Source organism: Cetorhinus maximus, chromosome 20 (assembly GCF_964194155.1).
Source record: "Cetorhinus maximus chromosome 20, sCetMax3.hap1.1, whole genome shotgun sequence".
Lineage (NCBI taxonomy): Eukaryota > Metazoa > Chordata > Chondrichthyes > Lamniformes > Cetorhinidae > Cetorhinus > Cetorhinus maximus.
Genome location: NC_135898.1, coordinates 94775 through 112547, shown reverse-complemented (window position 1 = coordinate 112547; position 17773 = coordinate 94775).

The window sequence follows — 17773 nt, the reverse complement described above, 5'->3', positions numbered from 1 at the left end:
GCCGTGTTGCCCTGAATGTGGCTGGCACTCAGGCCCATTCATGCAACACCAGTGCTCGTTGAAAGTTTATACTCGGTCGACCAAAGTCTCGAATGGATTATTTTCATCCCCGTGTTCAAATCCTTCCATGGCCCTACCCCTGCCATCGTCTGTGATCTCCCCCTTGTCTGCAATCTTCTGGGAGTTCTGTATTCCTCATGTTCTGGCTCCTTCATCCCGTAATTCTTTCACTATACCATTGTTGGACTTGCCTTCAGACGTCTCGGATCTACACCCTGGCATCCTCTCCCAAAGTCTATTTCTCCTCATTTAAACGGATGCCTGGTCACTTGCCCTAGCACTTTAAATACCTGGTCCAATATGCCGATTTAACCAAATATACTCGTGTTAAGCCCTGCGACGCTTCTTATCAACTGTGTCGTATCAACGAACGGTGTGATTTGCTACAATGAACAATCCATTATTTTCAGTCTGTCCCCAACAAATGTCGCAATGGCTCAGTCCATATAAACAGACTGGAGTATTAATTGCTCAACATTATTGAGGATTGGTTCCATTCATGATATTAAGCCTCTGGTCATCACAGTATACAGTTTCAGCACAGGAAAGGAATCCAAGCCCGATTCACAGCGCATTCACTGGTAAGCAGCACTGGGGAAGAGAGGGCCACAGCGCAGTGACTATTCTCAACTATAGGTCCTTAACTGCTCCCCACAGGGTTCGCAAAATCAGTCCAGGTCAGCCTGTTCTGGAGAGATAACCAAAAGTGGCGACTTTGTTTCTTTCATTCAAGGGATGTGTGTCGCTAGCCGGGCCTGCATTTATTATCCATTCCTAGTGGTCTTGAGAAGGTCGTGGTGAGCTGCATCCTTGAAACGCTGCAGTCCATGTGGTGATGGTACACTCACACCGCAGCTACGAAGGAAGTAACAAGATTTTGAACCAATGACAGTGAAGGAACGGCGATATATTTCCAAGTCAGGATCGTGAGTGACTTGGAGGGGAGCTTCCAGGTGGGTGTGTTCTCATTTATCTGCGGCCTCTGTCTTTCTAGATAGCAGTGGTGCTGGGTTTGGAAGTTGCCATCGAAGGAGCCTTGGTGAATTCCTGCTGTTCATCTTGTAGATAGTACACACTGCTGCTACTGTGCGTCGGTGTTGGAGGGGGCGAATGTTTATGGATGTGGTACCAATCAATGACGTTGCTTTGTCCTGGGCGATGTCAAACTTCTTGAGTGTTGTTGGAGCTGCACTCATCCAGGAAAGTGGGGAGAATTCCCTCACGCTCCTGACTTGTGCCTTGCAGATGGCGGAGAGGCTTTGTGGAGTCAGGTCGTCAGATACTCGTCAAACAATTCATAGCCCCTGACTTTGTAGCCACAGTATTTACATGGCTAGTCCAGTTCAGCTTCTGGTCAATGGTAACCCCCAAGGATGTTGATAGTGGGTTCAGTGATGGTAATGAAATTGAAAATCAAAGGGCAATGGTTGGGTTCTCTCCTGTGGGAGATGGTCATTGCCTGACACTTGTGTGGCGCGAATGTTACTTCTACTTGTCAGCCCAAGCCTGGATATTGCCCAAGTCTTGCTGCATTTGGACATGGACTGCTTCAGTATCTGAGGAGTCGCGAACGGTGCTGAGCTTTGTGCAATCACCAGCGAACATCCCACTTCAGAGCTTATGATGGAAGGAAGGTCATTGATGAAGCAGCTGAAGATCGTCGGACCGAGGACAGCGAGAGATTCATAGAGACATAGAGGTCTACAGCACTGAAGAAGGCCCTTCGGACCATCGAGTCAGGTAGCCAACTATTCTAATCTCATTTTCCAGCACTACACCCATAGCCTTGTATGCCATGGCATTGTAACTCTTATAGAGTTAAGACAATTAACTAAATTAACAAAATAAGGGATAGATCAAGCACAGGCCCTAAGTCAGGTCATCTGTAAAATCAAGGAAAAACTTTAAAGGAAACTTATAAACATTAAACCAAAATGTGAGTAAAGGGGTTATCAAACCACCCCCGTCCCCGCGGCGCCCACCGGGCATGGAAGGCCTCGAGAGTGCCGGCAGACACCGCGTGCTCCCTCTCCAGGGACACCCAGCCGCGAATGTAGCTGCAGAAGAGGGACAAACAATTGGGCGGGACTCCCCCCTCGATCGCCCGCTGCCTGGACCTGTTAATGCCCAACTTGGCCAGGCCCAGGAGCAGGTTCACGAGGAGGTCTTCCTCCTTCCCGACCCCCTTCCGCATCGGGTGTCAGTAGATCAGGAGCGTGGGACTGCAGTGCAAACAAAACAACAAGAGGTTTTTTAAATAACTAAAAAGGGAGTGCAGCCTACCACACCCTATATAAACGTGGTCCACGGACTCCACAAGACCACAAAAAAGGGCAGGTGTCCTGGGAGTCCGTGAACCTACACATTCTCCTATTGTAGGAGACTGCTGCATGCAACACCCTCCAACCCAGGTCCACGATAAAAAGAGGGAGGACACCTCTGTAGAGGGCCTCCCATCGGCGGCTTCCGCCGCCGGACGGCAACTAGGCACGCCAGGGTGTGTCCAGGCGGCGGACGAGAGCGAGAAAATGGAAGGTGTGCAGCAGCAGTCCGTACAGAAAACTCCTCCACGCCGAGGCAAATGGCATGGAGGGCATGTCCCCGAGGCGGCTCATATTATTGCGGGGCACCGGCACCCGAGGGAGGGTTCGGGGCTTGGGGCCAATGTGGAATTCCGTCCGAACAGGGTAACGTTCAGCCGGAAGACCACCACGCACCTGGGCCACCTCGAGACCTAAAATGACATCGGGTCCGAGCACGACAGTCCTTAGGTCTTGGATTGCATCGGCTGTGATCTGGACACTCACTGACGCGCGACGCGCAAACTCCTGCGGAATCATCCAGCCCAGTCCTCCGCTACCCAGCACGTCCCCGATCCTGGTCACCCCGGCAGCCACAGCCCACCACTCCGCCAGCCACTGAAAGGGACGGAGGGGTGGATTCCTGAGCAGCGGTTCTCTGACGTTAGCCGCTGACGAGGGAGAGCTGTGTCGCGAGGCGACCACATTCCAGACTTTGATCAGGTCCTGGTAAAAGACGGGCAACGCCTGTAAGGAACCACCGAGGCCCCTCTGCTCTATAAACAGGAGCTGCATGTCATAATTCAGGCCGTGCACCTGGCGGAAGTAATACATCACCAGGGCACACCATCTCGGAGGAGGCTCGACGTAAAGGTATCGCTGCAGGGTCTGAAGACGGAAAGTCGCCACCTGTGTGCGTAGGCACACTAGCCCCTGACCGCCCTCCACACCAGCCCCTGACCGCCCTCCACCCTAGCGCCTGACCGCCCTCCCTAAGCAGGAGACTCAGAACCTCAGCAGCGACCCAGTGCAATCTTTTGTCCCAGAAGAAGTCGACGAGCATTCTCTGGATTTTGGCGACAAAGTCCGGGGGAGGGGTCAAAGTGACCAGCCAATACCACAACATGGCGGCGATCAGCTGGTTTATGACCAGAACTCGACCCCGGTAAGACAGCACTCAGAGCAGTCCCGTCCAGCGCCACAGGCAAGTGGTGACTTTCGTCTCCAGTTCCTGCCAGTTCACTGGCCAGGATTCCTCGGCAGGGCAGAGATGGACCCCCAGGTAGGGGATGCTGGTCCTGCTCCAGGTGAATGGCATTGTAGGTGCACACCCAAATTCTTCTTAAATATTAGAAGGGTTTCTGCCTCCACACCACTTCCAGGCAGTGAGTTCCAAAGTCCCACCACCCTATGGGTGAAAAAATTCTTCCTCCTGGCCCTTACCTTAAATCTATGCCCCCTGGTTATTGTCCCTCCACCTAGGGGAAATGTTCCTTTCTGCCTACCCTATCTATGTCCCTCATAATTTTATACACCTCAAACATGCCCCCCTCAATCTCCTCTGCTCCAGGGAACAGAAGCCCAATCTATCCAATCTCTCCTCACAACTAAAACTCTCCAGCCCAAGCAACATTCGTGTAAACTCCTCTGCACCCTTTCTTGTTCAATTACACCCTTCCGATAATCAGGATTCCAGGACTGCAGGCAATATTCCTGCTCTGGCCTAACCAGTGTTTTAGACAGTCCCAGAATAACCTCCCTGCTGTTCCATTCTATGCCTTGGCTAATAAAGTAAAGTATCTTGTATGCCTTCTAACGACCTTATCTACCTGTCCAGCTATATAAGGGACCGGCGTTCATGCACACCAAGGTACATCTGAACCTTGGTACTTCCCAGGGTCCTAGCATTCATTGTGCATTCCTGTGCCTCGTTTGCCCTGCCAAATTGCATATCCTCGCACTTTTCCAGATTAAATTCCATTTGCCACTGAACAGCCCGTCTATATCCTCCTGTAATCTAAGGCTACCCTCCTCACTAATTACCACCCCACAAATTTTAGTGTCATCCGCAAACTTAATGATCAACCCACCTAAGTTCAAGTCCAAATCGTTTCTACGTACCATAAACACCAAGGGACCCAACACCCATCAATGTGGAACCCGATTGGATACAGGCATCCAGTCACAAAAACACCCCTCACACCCTACTTCCTGCCTTTAATCTAATTCACGAAACTGCCTGGGATCGCATGGCCTCTTATCTTCGTTATCAGTCTCCCATGCGAGACCTTGCTGAAGTCCAAGTAGGCTATGCCAAACGCATTGCCCTCATCTATACACATAATCACCTCTTAAAAGTATTCAGTCAAATTGGTCAAACATAACCTCCACTTAACAAAGCCATGCCGGCTGTCCTTGATCAATCCCCGCCTCTATAAGTGTAGATTAATTCTGCCCCTCGGAATTACTTCTAATAGTTTCCCTACCACTGAGGTTAGACTGGCTAGCATATAATTCCCTGGTTTTTCAGTTCCTCCCTTCTTGAATAACGGTACCACATTGGATGTCCTCCAATCCTCTGGCACCTCTCCGGAGAGTTATTGAAAATTATTGGCCATCGCCCCTGCTATCTTCTCCCTCGCCTAACTCAACAATTTGCGATATATTTCACCCGGGCCTGCAGGTTTATCTACGTTTAAGACTGCAAGACCACTTGGAACGTCCTCCCTTTTTATGCAAATTTATTTAATTATATCACAGTCCTTCTGCCTAATTTCCATACCCACGTCGGCCCTCTCACTTGTGAGCACCGAAAAAAAGTCTTCATTTAGAGCCCTATCTCCATCTTCCGGATTCATACACAAATTCCCAATATGATCCTTAACGGGCCCTAGTCTTTCCCTAGTTATCCCCTTAATCTTAAAGAGCTTGCAAGATTTTCCTTTATTTAACCAGCCAATGCTTTTTCATGCCCCCTTTTTGCTCTCCTTATTTATTTTTTATGCCCCCACCCGCCCCACTACCACCATCTATGCATTCTATGCTCCTCTAGGGCATCCGCTGTTTTGAGCCCTCGATACTTGCCAAAAACGGCCCTTTTACTTTTTATCCAATTCTGCATATCCCTCGACATCCAGGTTCCCTGGATTTGTTGGCCTCACCCTTTGCCTTTACTGGAATATGTTGGCCATGTACTCTCCCTGTTTCCTCTTTGAATGAATAAAAACTGCTTTGATGCGGATTTACCTAAAAATAGCTGTTCCCAGTCCACTCTGGCCAAATCAAATGATCTTATTAAAATTGGCCTTTCCCCAGTTTAGAACTCTGATCTCTGGCCCATCCTTGTCTTTTCCAGAACAACCTTGAAACTGACATAGTTATGATCACTATCTGCATCATGCTCCCCGACTAGTACCTCTACCATTTTCCCAGCTTCAATCCCTAAAATAAAATGAATGCGGAAAGCGTTCCCAGAAAATTTGAAGTGCAATTCTATAGATGAGCGTGGCCAGTAGATCCCCTGCTGCCATGGCCACCATATAGATAGAGATACATTTGGAAAGGTGGCAATTTCCTCCGTAGAGGGTCACTATTGTCAAAACGTTCACTGTGACAAAGAGGGAGAAGAGTTACCTAACGGGGGCACTCAGAATCATCTGGTCTCAAATAGTGGGGCAATGTACAGATGTGTTCCCACTTAGAATTGGGAGCACGGTTTCGTTTTTGAATATTCGGCCAGTATTGATAACATTTCTTTTGAATCAAATAAATCATTGAATACTGAATGCCCTTCACACACATTTCATTCAGAGGGTAACAAGCTCGGGCGGATTCAAGAAGGGGATGTTGAAAGAGAACGACCCACACCATCGAGACCCAGACGCTGATAACAAATGGCAGGGGCCGGGGGACTGGGATGGCGGGGTGCAGCGGGGGGAGGGGAGTGTTTGACTGTGGGTGGTGGTGGAGGGTTACCGACTAGGCGCTATATTGTAAAACGTGAATGAATCATCTGTCATTTTTCTACAATGAATTGACTTCCACGATTAACACCATTAAAATGCAAAAATAAAGTCGACATACCTTCCATACCTGTGTGATTCAAAAAAGATGGGGACTAAGCAGCAATAATACAACTTATATTTATATAGAGCCTTCAAAGAACTGTCAGGAAACGAGACAGGGAACACGTGGGGACCATTTAGGACGGTGGCTGAAATCTTGGTCAAAGAGTGAAACTTTAAGGAGTATCTTGAAATGTGGAAGAGATGTAGAGGGGCAGGGAGGATTGTGGCGGGATATTCAGAGAGCAGGACCTAAGCACCAGAGATACGGCTACGAATGATGGAACAATTAAAACTGGGGATGTCCAAGATGCCACAGAAATATCGCCACGGTCTGTGGGGCTGGAGGAGATTTCAGGTTTACAATGGGCGAGGCCAGGGGGTAATGGGGTGTTGGGAGTGGGGGGCGGAGAGGGGGGAGGAGAGAACGTAGGGGTTTGCAAACAAGGATGAGGATTTTAAAATCGAAGCATTGTTTAACTGGGAGGTGATGCAGGTCAGCGAACACAGGCATCATATGTGAACACCACTTGCTGTGGGTAAGGATTCGGGAAGCAGAGATTTGGGTGACAACAAGTTTCTGGGAGGCAGAATGTTGGAGGCCGGCCAGGTGTGCAATGGAATAGCAAAGTCTGCAGGTAACAAAGGCGAGAATGTGGATTTCAAAAGCAGACCAGCTGAGAAAAGGCCAAGTCGGGCAGTGTTGCAGGGACGGGTAAAGACTGTTCACGAGATGGTTTGGATGTGCGGTCAGAAGATCATCTCTGGGTCAATTCTGAGACCCAGTTTGCAAAGAGCCTTGTTTAACCCCAGAAAATGTCTCAGCAGGGGAAATGAGTCAAAGTTAGAGAATGGAGTTTTAAAGGGGCCAGAGACAATCGCTTCTGGCTTCCCGATATTTCCCGGGAGGAAATTTGTGATGATTCCGTACTGGATGTGGGATAAGCAGCCTGATGATTCAGTTAAGGTGGAGCAATCGAGTGAATTGATTGAGAGGCAGAGCTGGGTGTCATCAGCGGACATTTTTTATTCATTCATAGGATGTGGGCCTCGCTGGCTAGACCAGCATTTGTTGCCCGTCCCTTGTTGTCATTGAGAACGTGATGGTGAGCCACCTTCTTGTACCGCTGCAGTGCATGTCGTGCAGGTGCACACACAGTGCTGTTAGGCAGGGAGAATTTTGACCGTGGGGCAGTGAAGGAATGGCGATGCACCTCCAAGTCAGAATGATCTGTGTTTTGGAGGGGAACTTCTAGGTGGTGTTGTTAACACGGGTCTGTTGCCCTTGTTCTTGTAGATGGTCGTGTATTTGAGAGGTGCTGCCGAAAGAGCCTTGGTGAACTCCTGATTGAGTCCCTGCTCATGTGAATTCAATAGCTCCGTTTTAGGATGATGTCGGCGAGGGACAGCATGTTGAAGGGAAATAGGAAGCGGGCAGGGATAGATCCTTGGGGTAGATTCAGTATCAGAGTTAACGGACCAGGAGAGGGAAGAGAAGCACTTGCAATCGATACTCTGGCTATGATTAAACATAAAAGAATCGCCCGGAATCACAGAATTGTTATGGTGCAGAAGGGGACCATTCGGCCCATCGTTTCTGCACCAGTTATCCGAATGAGACACCCACCTATTATTATTACCTGCACCCCACCTCCCGCAACCCCATCCCACCCACCTACCCCCCGCGCCACCCCCCTCCCCGCGCCACCACCCCGACCCCCCACCCACCCCACCCCCATCCCACCCACATACCCCCCCTCGCCACCCACCCCCCCACCCCCCCACTCTTTCTTCCCGTAACCCTGCACATTCTTCCTTTTCAGATCCCAGTCCAATACACTTTGAGTGATTCAATTGAATCGGCCTTCCCCAGAGTCTCGGGCAGTGCACTCCAAACCCGAACACTCGCTGCATAAAAATGTTTCTCCTCACATCACTTTTGCTTCTTTTAGTAATTACTTCACACCTGTTCCCTCTCTTTCTAGATCCATTCACGAGTGGAACAACTTATCCGTATCTATTCTGTCCAGCCGCCTCATGATTTAGAATACCTCCATCAAATCTGCTCTCAACCTTCTTTTCTCTAGGAAAACAGTCCTAACTTCTCCAATCTATCTTCATATCCAAATTTCCTCATCCCTGGAACCATTCTCGTCAATCTCTTCTGCACCCTCTCTAATGCCTTCTCATCCTCCCTGAAGCATGGCGCCCAGAACTGGAGGCAATACTGTAGCTGAGGCTGAACTGAGGGCTTGTACAAATGCAACATTAACTCGTTGCTAAACAAAAACAGAATTACCTGGAAAAACTCAGCAGGTCTGGCAGCATCGGCGGAGAAGAAATCAGTTAACGTTTCGAGCCTTCATGGCCCTTCGGCAGAACTGAAGCATAGTTAGAAGAAGGGAGAAATATAAATTGATTTTTGCTTTTTGTTATTAACTCGTTGCTATTGTACTCTATTGATAAAGCCGAGCATACTACACAGCACTGACATCATGCCCTGTTCCATTCAATATTCGTGATCAAATAGTCGCTTAGTAGTTCAGAACTTGAATACTGTTGAAAAAAGACATTTTGTCGAAGCTTTTCATCTTGCACTCATGTGGACTATTGCATGAATAACAATGTCAGGGTAATTTTTAGCAAACGCTGTCAAATCACAGATTCACATCTCATGTTGGACACTGTGCTTTGAGATCTGCAAGCACGGGCTGTTAGAGTACAGTCTGTACCTTTCCGGTTCCGACAGCAGAAGTGACATGATAGTAGGTCTCCCATCAAACAGCATCTCCCTTCTGCTGTTCCCAAAGGGCAAGGTATAGATCGTACCCAACCAGCCCGTACTTGGAAATCTCAACACACAGTGTGCAATTTAAAGATGCTTCTGCGATTGGACAACATTTGCTAAATATTCTTCAGTGAGAAAAATTATGCTGACAACCAATTTAAGGCTGTGAAAACCAATTTTGGCTCGCAGTGTGGCGCCTCTGTGTGTGCAAATAGCTACATATATCAATACCCAGAGCAGTGTTATTGACAGCCAGAAAAAAAAACACGTACACGCTTTGCGCCTGTTTCAACAAAACAAAAGTGATAACCATTCGTCGCTTCTTTCCTCGGGGCAATGACTTGACGAATGAGAGCTAAGCTGCGTGGTTTCAGATTTTAAACAATTCAGTCAGCGACTAATGGCGCTTTCTCCCTGGAAACGCCTCTACCATTCAGAGTCCACTTGCCATCCAATTAGCACTCTCTTGTCATACAGAAAAAAGTCTTTGATTCCCTGACTTTGGTCGTCTTGCGATTGTCATTATGAGTACAAGGCAAATGCTTATGACAAAATATGTTTTTTCAGCTTTAGTTACTTAATCAACACACACGCCCAAGTCCTTCTATCCCTGCACACACTTTATTGTTGTGTACTTTACTTTATAATGTCCCTCCATTTTCTTCCTATCAGTTCACATCACTCTACATTGAACTTAATGTGCCACCTGTCTGGCCATTCCACCAACTTGCTACGCCCCTTTGACGTTTTACACCATCCTCCTCACATTTCACAATACCTGAAGGTTTTATATACCTGCAATGTTTTAGATTTTGCCCTATACACAAGGGCCTACGTCATTAATACATATCAGGGAAAGGAAGTGCCCCAACACTGACACTGGGAAGCGCCAGTACAAACATTCAACCAGCCATAAAAAAAACTCATTCACCAAAATGTCTGACTTCTTTCGCTCAGCGAGTTCCGTTCCATGTTGTTACTGTTCCTTTTATTGCATGAGCTGCAAACATGCTCACAAGTCTGTTGTGTGGCATTGTATCAAATGGCTTCCAGAAGCCCATGAACACAATACCAACAGTGGTGCCCTTATCAACCGTCTCTGTTACCTCTTTAAAAAAATACTCCAGCAAGTTAGTTGAAAATGTTTTCCCTTGAGGAATCCATCCATGCCAATTGAACCAAGAGAGTGCAGTCAGGAAAGTAGTCAGGGATCAACAGACCAAGAAATGATGGAAAGATCACCTCCAACCACTTCAACCATCATCAATCGGCAAAAAATGCCGAACTTGACAGCGACGCCCAGATCCCAGGAATCAATAAATAAAGACAGTTGAATTTATGATCTGTTAAACTACTGGAGTGGCGCAAATCAGCCTCGGCATCTCTTATCATAGAGAGGAAACCGATTCTCCCAATCTACCGACCAGCAGGCCAATTCAACGGCGAGATGGACTCCTAAATTTCTGCGTATATTCACCAAGTTATCCCGCTGGATAAATGACAAGGCAAGGATGAGATTCTCTTTCTGTTACAGAATCATTAACAGTGAGATATTCAACAACTATCAGACAGCAGGAAATACTGACTTACCAGGAGTACCGATGGCAACGAGCACGGGATAGTAAATATCCTTGATATGTAGAATGATTGGCCATCCCATTCTTTAGAAGAATATTCGCCTCCTGCCCTTTTTTGCAGTTCCCATTGGAATGTATCTGAGATCCTTAAGTGATCACCTTTATAGAACAATCCGTGCCCAGCTGAGGAAAGCAGCTTGGATAACATTTGGCGTTAACAAAGTGCTTCCGCTTCAGCGTACAGAACGGCAATGGCAAAACTGAGCAGGTCAGTCAATGAAACACCTACCATTGAAATTCATCAACAGAATGAAATCCCAGAGAAAATGTGCCTCAATGTATACTTGATAATTCTGTGGATCTGTATGTCAACGACCCATCAAGTGCTCTGGATCTAGTTTAGATCCATTTTTAGACCTAGCAGTGCGCAATGAGGAAGGTTTAATTAATAATCGTGTAGAAAATTATTTCTACGGGAGAGTGAAAATAATATGGTAGAAATTTAGGTTTTGTTTTTGTTAGTGATTTGGTTTACTCTGAATCTCGGGTGACGACTCAAAATATCAAACAAATAGCTTTTGAATGCAAGCTGCCAAATGTAGATTGAGGCACCACTTTTAAAGATCTGATGGTGGACAAACCACAGTTATCATTAAAAGAATTACTGCACAATTGTTAACACGTCCACATCCCTTTAAGGTACATCAGCCCCGCGGCAAAAGATGAATTGCGCAATCGCGACGGACAGGAGCGGGTCACCATCCCATGGTAATAAACTCCTGGAATGGAAAGCTTTTAGAGTTCACCGAAAGAGGACCTACAATTTACAAGATGCAGCAAGGAGAATATGATATTACACCAACTGCTATCTTTAAAACAGTTTGTAAACATTTCTATAAATTATGCAGATGAAAAAAAGTGAATCGTGAGATTAAACATTGAACCATTGGACACAGAGAAAGGTGAATTTATAATAGAGACGGGGAAATGGCTCAGAAAAGATCCAGAATCAACGTGAGCCCAAATATCAAGTGAACATAAGGAACTTGTGTAAATCTGTACCAGCAAATAAACCGTACTGGAGACATCCATGGGTAAAGTGGGAAGAAATCTTCCCACTTGCAGCATAGAGTATTACAGAAGAGGTAGTTGCAAAGATAGCGGATGAATTGGATTCGATCTTTCAGAATTACTTAGAATCCAGAACAGTTCCGAAGGATTGGAAGGTAACAAACCCCGATATTTAGGAAAGGTGGAAGAAAGAAAACGGGGAACTATTAGCTTCACATCACTGCCAGGCAAAATGATCATTTTTTTTCTATTCGGGTTGTGCTAATAGAACAATTGGAAAATCATAATGTTATTCATTGAACTCAATGCAGACTTGTAAAGGGGAAATTGAATATGGCAATCTTATCAGCATTTTTGAGGATGCAATTATGTGGGGGTTAAAGGGAACACAACTGAAGGTACTAACGTTGGATTTTCAGAAAGCATCCGATAAAATATCTTTAAAGGTCATTACGCGAACTTAGGAATTATGGTATTTGGCGTAATATATTAGCATGGAAAATGAATAGGTTAATGGACCGACAACAGAGAGTAGGAAGAAAGATGACATGTTCAACTTAGCAGGCTGTAATTAGTGGGGTGCCAGATGACTGAATAATTGGGTCTCAGCTATGTGCATTGGATATTAATGGATGTGATGATGGAGCTGATTTCGAACTGTAGAATAAGGTTGTTTCACATAGCAAGGGTTAATGTGGGACTGGAAAACAGCACAGCCGCAGTGTGATGTAAAGAGTCACATGACAGTAGACCAGGGACAGACAGGTTCGGATATTGGACAGACATGAACTAGAGGCATGTGTAGAAAACCGCATGGAGATAGCACTTAGCCTGGGCTATACTGGTGCTTTTGTATGGAGCTATGTGTTACCAATAAACAGTGACTGTTCAATAGTCTGAACCATCTTTGTGAGACCAATGGACAAAATCCTTAAACTTGGTGGCAACTCATGGCCGAACCCAGAACTCAAGGCAAGCTGGGAAAAGACTCCGAAATCTGAAAGACTAAAGCAACCACGCCCTGACCTGAGCAAATCGCCATAAGTGAAGGGAACAGGTGGAGATCGCCTAAGAAGAAACCCCATTGCAGAACTGGAGGATTTAGGGCAGAAATCTATTGTGCAGCTGAAGGACTCCAGCAGGGCCCCACCATTGGGAAACCCCATCCAATACAGAGCGAAGGAATCTAGTCAGATGGCAAGGGTGAGCAAGCCAAATAATATAGAAAATCGGTACAAAGGCTGAACTGATATTTAAAAGTATTGAGGGCATTATTCAGGCAGAACAGTCCATTTCTTTAATCACCGCGCCCAGTCCGAATCCAGAGTCGGCGGCCGAGAACCGTTGGGGAAAAAAAACTACGTTTAACGCCTGAGTGAAAGCCGGAAATAACATTTGATCAATTGAACACTCTCGGAAATCGTCTGGAAGGCACAAAGGGTCAATACAAAGAGTTGCTGCAAAGAGAATAGATCACTTTGAGATCGGGTCCGCGATCGCTGCTGGAGCCCGCCAAAACCAGAAAAGCGCGGGAAAAGGTGAACTAAACGGTTGCTGCAGAGCGATCTTTAAAATTGCAAAAACAATTAAATCTGTTCTTCCCTCTGCTGAAAAAAAAACAGTCATGGATAATAAATCAGAGCTACCAGATCCATTCCTACTGACCCTATGGGCAGATCAGGCGCAGAATTGGTGGCTTTGGCGGACATTTTTTAAAGATATACGATAACTTTAGGGTTAGATAAGGAGACAGAGGCTGAAGAAGTGAAAACAATCAGAAGGTCCGGTAATCGATGACGTCATTGTGAGCCAAGGAATAAATGAACCTTCAGGTAAGGTTGAGGATGTTCTGAAATCCTTCGATAACCATTTTAATTGAGGAAGTAATATTTTTTTTTGCGCGAGGAAGGTTCAACAGGTCCAACAACCTGGAAAGCCCGTTGGCCTCCTGGACCAGGTGGTGTCCATTAATGGCCCGCAATTCACCAGTGAAGGCGTCACTCAATTCGTCATCTATTATGGATTTCGACAGCTTAACTGCTCCCCAAATTTTCCACAATCTAATGGTGAGGCGGAAAGAGGCGGGCCTCCTTTAAAACCCCTTTTGAGATATAGAAAAGGCTTCCCATAGACGCTTTGAACATAGAGGTCCAAGCTGCCACAGTGCACCAGGCATGAGCAATGTCCTGTATAGAAACAAACAAACATAGAAACTAGGAGCAGGAGTAGGCCATTCGCCCTTTCGAGCCTGCTCCGCTATTCATTATGTTCATGGCTAATCATCCAACTCAATAACCTGCTCCCATTCTCTCCCATATCCTTTGATCCCATTCGCATCGAGAGCTATGTGTAACTCCTTCTAGAAAATATGCAATGTTTTGGCCTCAACTACTTTCTGTGGTAGCGAATTCCATAGGCCCAGCACTCTCTGGATGAAAAAAATTCTCTTCATCTGAGTCCTAATTGGTCTACCCGGTATCGTCAGATTTTGACCCCTGCTTCTGGACTGCCGCACCATCAGGAACGTCCTTCCAGCATCTAAGCTGCCTAGTCCTGTTAGAATTTTACAGTTTTCTATAAGATCCCCATCATTCTTCTGAACTCCAGCGAATATATTCCTAACCGACTCAATTTCATCTCATATGTCCATCCTGCCATCCCAGGAAACAGCCTGGTAAATCTTCGCTGCACTCCCTCTGTAGCAAGAACATCCTTCTTCAGAAAAGGAGGCCAAAACTGCATACAGTATTCCAGGTATGGTTTCACCAAGGCCCTGTATAATTGCAGCAAGACATCCCTGCTCCTGTACTCGAATCCTCTTGTTATAAAGGTCAACATACAATCTGCCTTCTTTACCGCCTACTGCACCTGCATGCTTACCTTCAGCGACTGGTGTACGAGGACACTCATTGTACATTCCCCTTACTCAACTTACAGCCATTCAGACAATAATATGCCTTCCTGTTTTTGCTACCAAAGTGGATAACCTCACATTTATCCATATTACATTACATCTGCCATGCATTTACCCACTTACTCAGCTTGTCCATATCACACTGAAGCATTGCTGCATCCCACTCACAGCTCACCCTCCCGCCCAGCTTTCTGTCAGCTGCAAATTTGGAGATATTACATTTAGTTCCCTCATCTAAATCATTAATTTTTATTGTGAATAGCTGGGTTCCCAGCACCAATCCCTGCAGTACCCCACTCGTCACTGCCTGCCATTCGGATAAAGACCCATTTATAAGTGTAACCTTACTAATGCTTATTGATCTTAGTTTCTATTACGAAGGTGAAACGTTCTACATTTCGACACATTGTATTCCATCTGCCATTTTCTTTCCCAAACACTCAACCAATCCGCCTCCCTCTGCAACTTCTCTGCGTTTTCTCCACCACACAATTTCCCTCCATGTTTTTATCGTCACTAAGCTTGGATACTTTGTGTTTTAAGAGCACTGTTCAGTAGGTCTCACAAAGAATGTCAGAGGTTTGTAATGTTGAACAGTAACTGTTTGTTAGCAACACATAACGGTATGAGCGTGTGTGTGCGGTTGTGTATAAATTATAAGCCAGAATCAGAGCTATCTCCATGCTGACATCTATTCAAGTTTCCTGATCATGCCTGTCCCATGCCCTAACCTGCCTGTTCTCGGCATACTGTCATGTTAACCTTTCCAGCACACTGTGGGCAGTAGTGTTCTCCAGTCTCACATTAACTCTTGGTATGAGGAAAACACTTGTACTACTTTTCCATCCACTCTTAAAGCAACATAATTGCAGTAAAATATTTATTAACAGCTACACTTCCTCCTTCTTCAAGGCTCTGAGTTTATAACTTCAGAGAGCCTAGAGGCCTGACAATTCCTCCAGATCTCGTCCTGGTCACATCTGGAGGGTTGTAGGCTCAGTTGTTGTGGGCCAGCTTTGTTGGTTTAGAGTTGAAAAATCTTAATATTTTTTTGTTTCAGGCACATTCTTTTATTCATTCCTGGGGTTTGGCAGTCGGCTGGCTAGGTCGATATTTATTATTCATCACCAATTATCCTTGATTTGGTGGCGGTGAGGTACATCCTTGGACCGCTGCAGTGGATGTGATGTAGGTACACCCATTGATTATCTCCATTCTATTATCATAAATATGAACACACTCGACCTCTCCCTCCAGCAGCACCGACACACCCTATTTCTAAGTTGTCCTTGCCCCCATCTTCATTTTATTCTTCGTCTCATCCGACTCCTCAACAAAAAACGTTGTCTCTTTCTTTCTGATGCAAAGGAACGCAAGCTGCAACAACTCATCGACACCAAAGCACATCAGGACCCTCCACCCCTGCCCGCCCCTCTGTCCCCATCTCGTCTTCCAATCCCAGCCCCGGCCGTATATTCACCATACCTTCTGACCTTCCCCTCTCTGATGCTGAATGTTCAGTGCTCAGTAAAGGTCTCAGTTTCATACCCTTACGCCCTTGCCTCAATGAAGTTCGGGCTCGGCACGATGCTGAACTATTCTTCCGTTGCCTTCATCTCCGTGCTCATTTCTTTGGGCAGGAGTGCTCTCCCCATTCAATGGATCATTTTACCCGCCTCCAATATTCTCGCTCCACCTGGACCCCTCCTTCTGGATTTTTACCTGCTCTCGATCTTTTCACTGAGAACTGTCGGCGTGACATCAGTCATCTCAATTTCTCTGCTCCTCTCACCCAATCTAACCTGTCTCTCTCTGAACTTGCTGCACTCAGTTCTCTCAGGTCCAACCATGACATTGTCATCAAACCCACTGACAAGGGTGGTGCTGTTGTTGTCTGGCGCACTAACCTCTACCTCGCAGAGGCTGAGCGTCAACTCGCACACACTTCCTCCTACCTCCCCCTGGACCATAACCCCATCACGGAACATCAAGCCATTGTATCCCGGACTGTCACTGACCTCATCTCCTCTGGAGAACTTCCCTCCACAGCTTCCAAACTCATTGTCTCCCAATCTCGGACGGCCCGCATCTACCTCCTACCCAAAATCCACAAACAGGACTTTCCCGGCAGACCGACAGTGTCAGCCTATTTCTGCCCCACGGAAATCGTTTCTTGCTATCTTGACTACATTCTCTCTCCCCTTGTCCGGTCTCTTCCCACTTACATCCGTGATTCCCCTCACGCCCTTCATCATCTTAACAGTTTCCAGTTCCCTGGTCCTAACAGCTTCCTCTTCACCATAGACGTCCAATCCCTCTACACCTACATCCATCACCGGCATGGACTGAGGGCTCACCGCTTCTTCCTCGAACAGAGGCCCGAATAATCCCCATCCACGACTACTCTCCTCCGTCTGACTGAACTTGTTCTCACACTGAACAATTTCTCCTTAAACTCATCTCACTTCCTCCAAATACAATGTGTGGCTATGGGTAACCGCATGGGCCCCAGCTATGCCTGTCTCTTAATGGGGTATGTGGAACATTCCTTGTTCCAGTCCTACTCCGGCCCCCTCCCACAACTCTTTCTCTGGTACATCAATGACTGCTTCGGTGCCGCTTCGTACTCTCGTCTGGAACAGGAAAAATTGATTAATTTTGCTTCCAATTCCCACCCCTCCATCATTTTCACATGGTCCTTCACTGACACTTCCCTTCCCTTCATTGGCCTCTCAATCTCAATTTCTGTTGATAGATTGTCCACCAATATCCATTACAAGCCTTCCGACTCCCACAGCTACCTCGACAACAGCTCTTCACACTCCGCTTCCGGTAAGGACTCCATTCTAATTCTCTCAGTTCCTTTGCCTCCGTCGCATCTGATCTGATGATGCCACTTTCCGAAACAGTTCTTCTGACATGTTATCCTTCTATCTTAACCGAGGTTTTCCACCCACGGTGGTTGACAGGGCCCTCAACCGTTTCCAGCCCATCTCCCA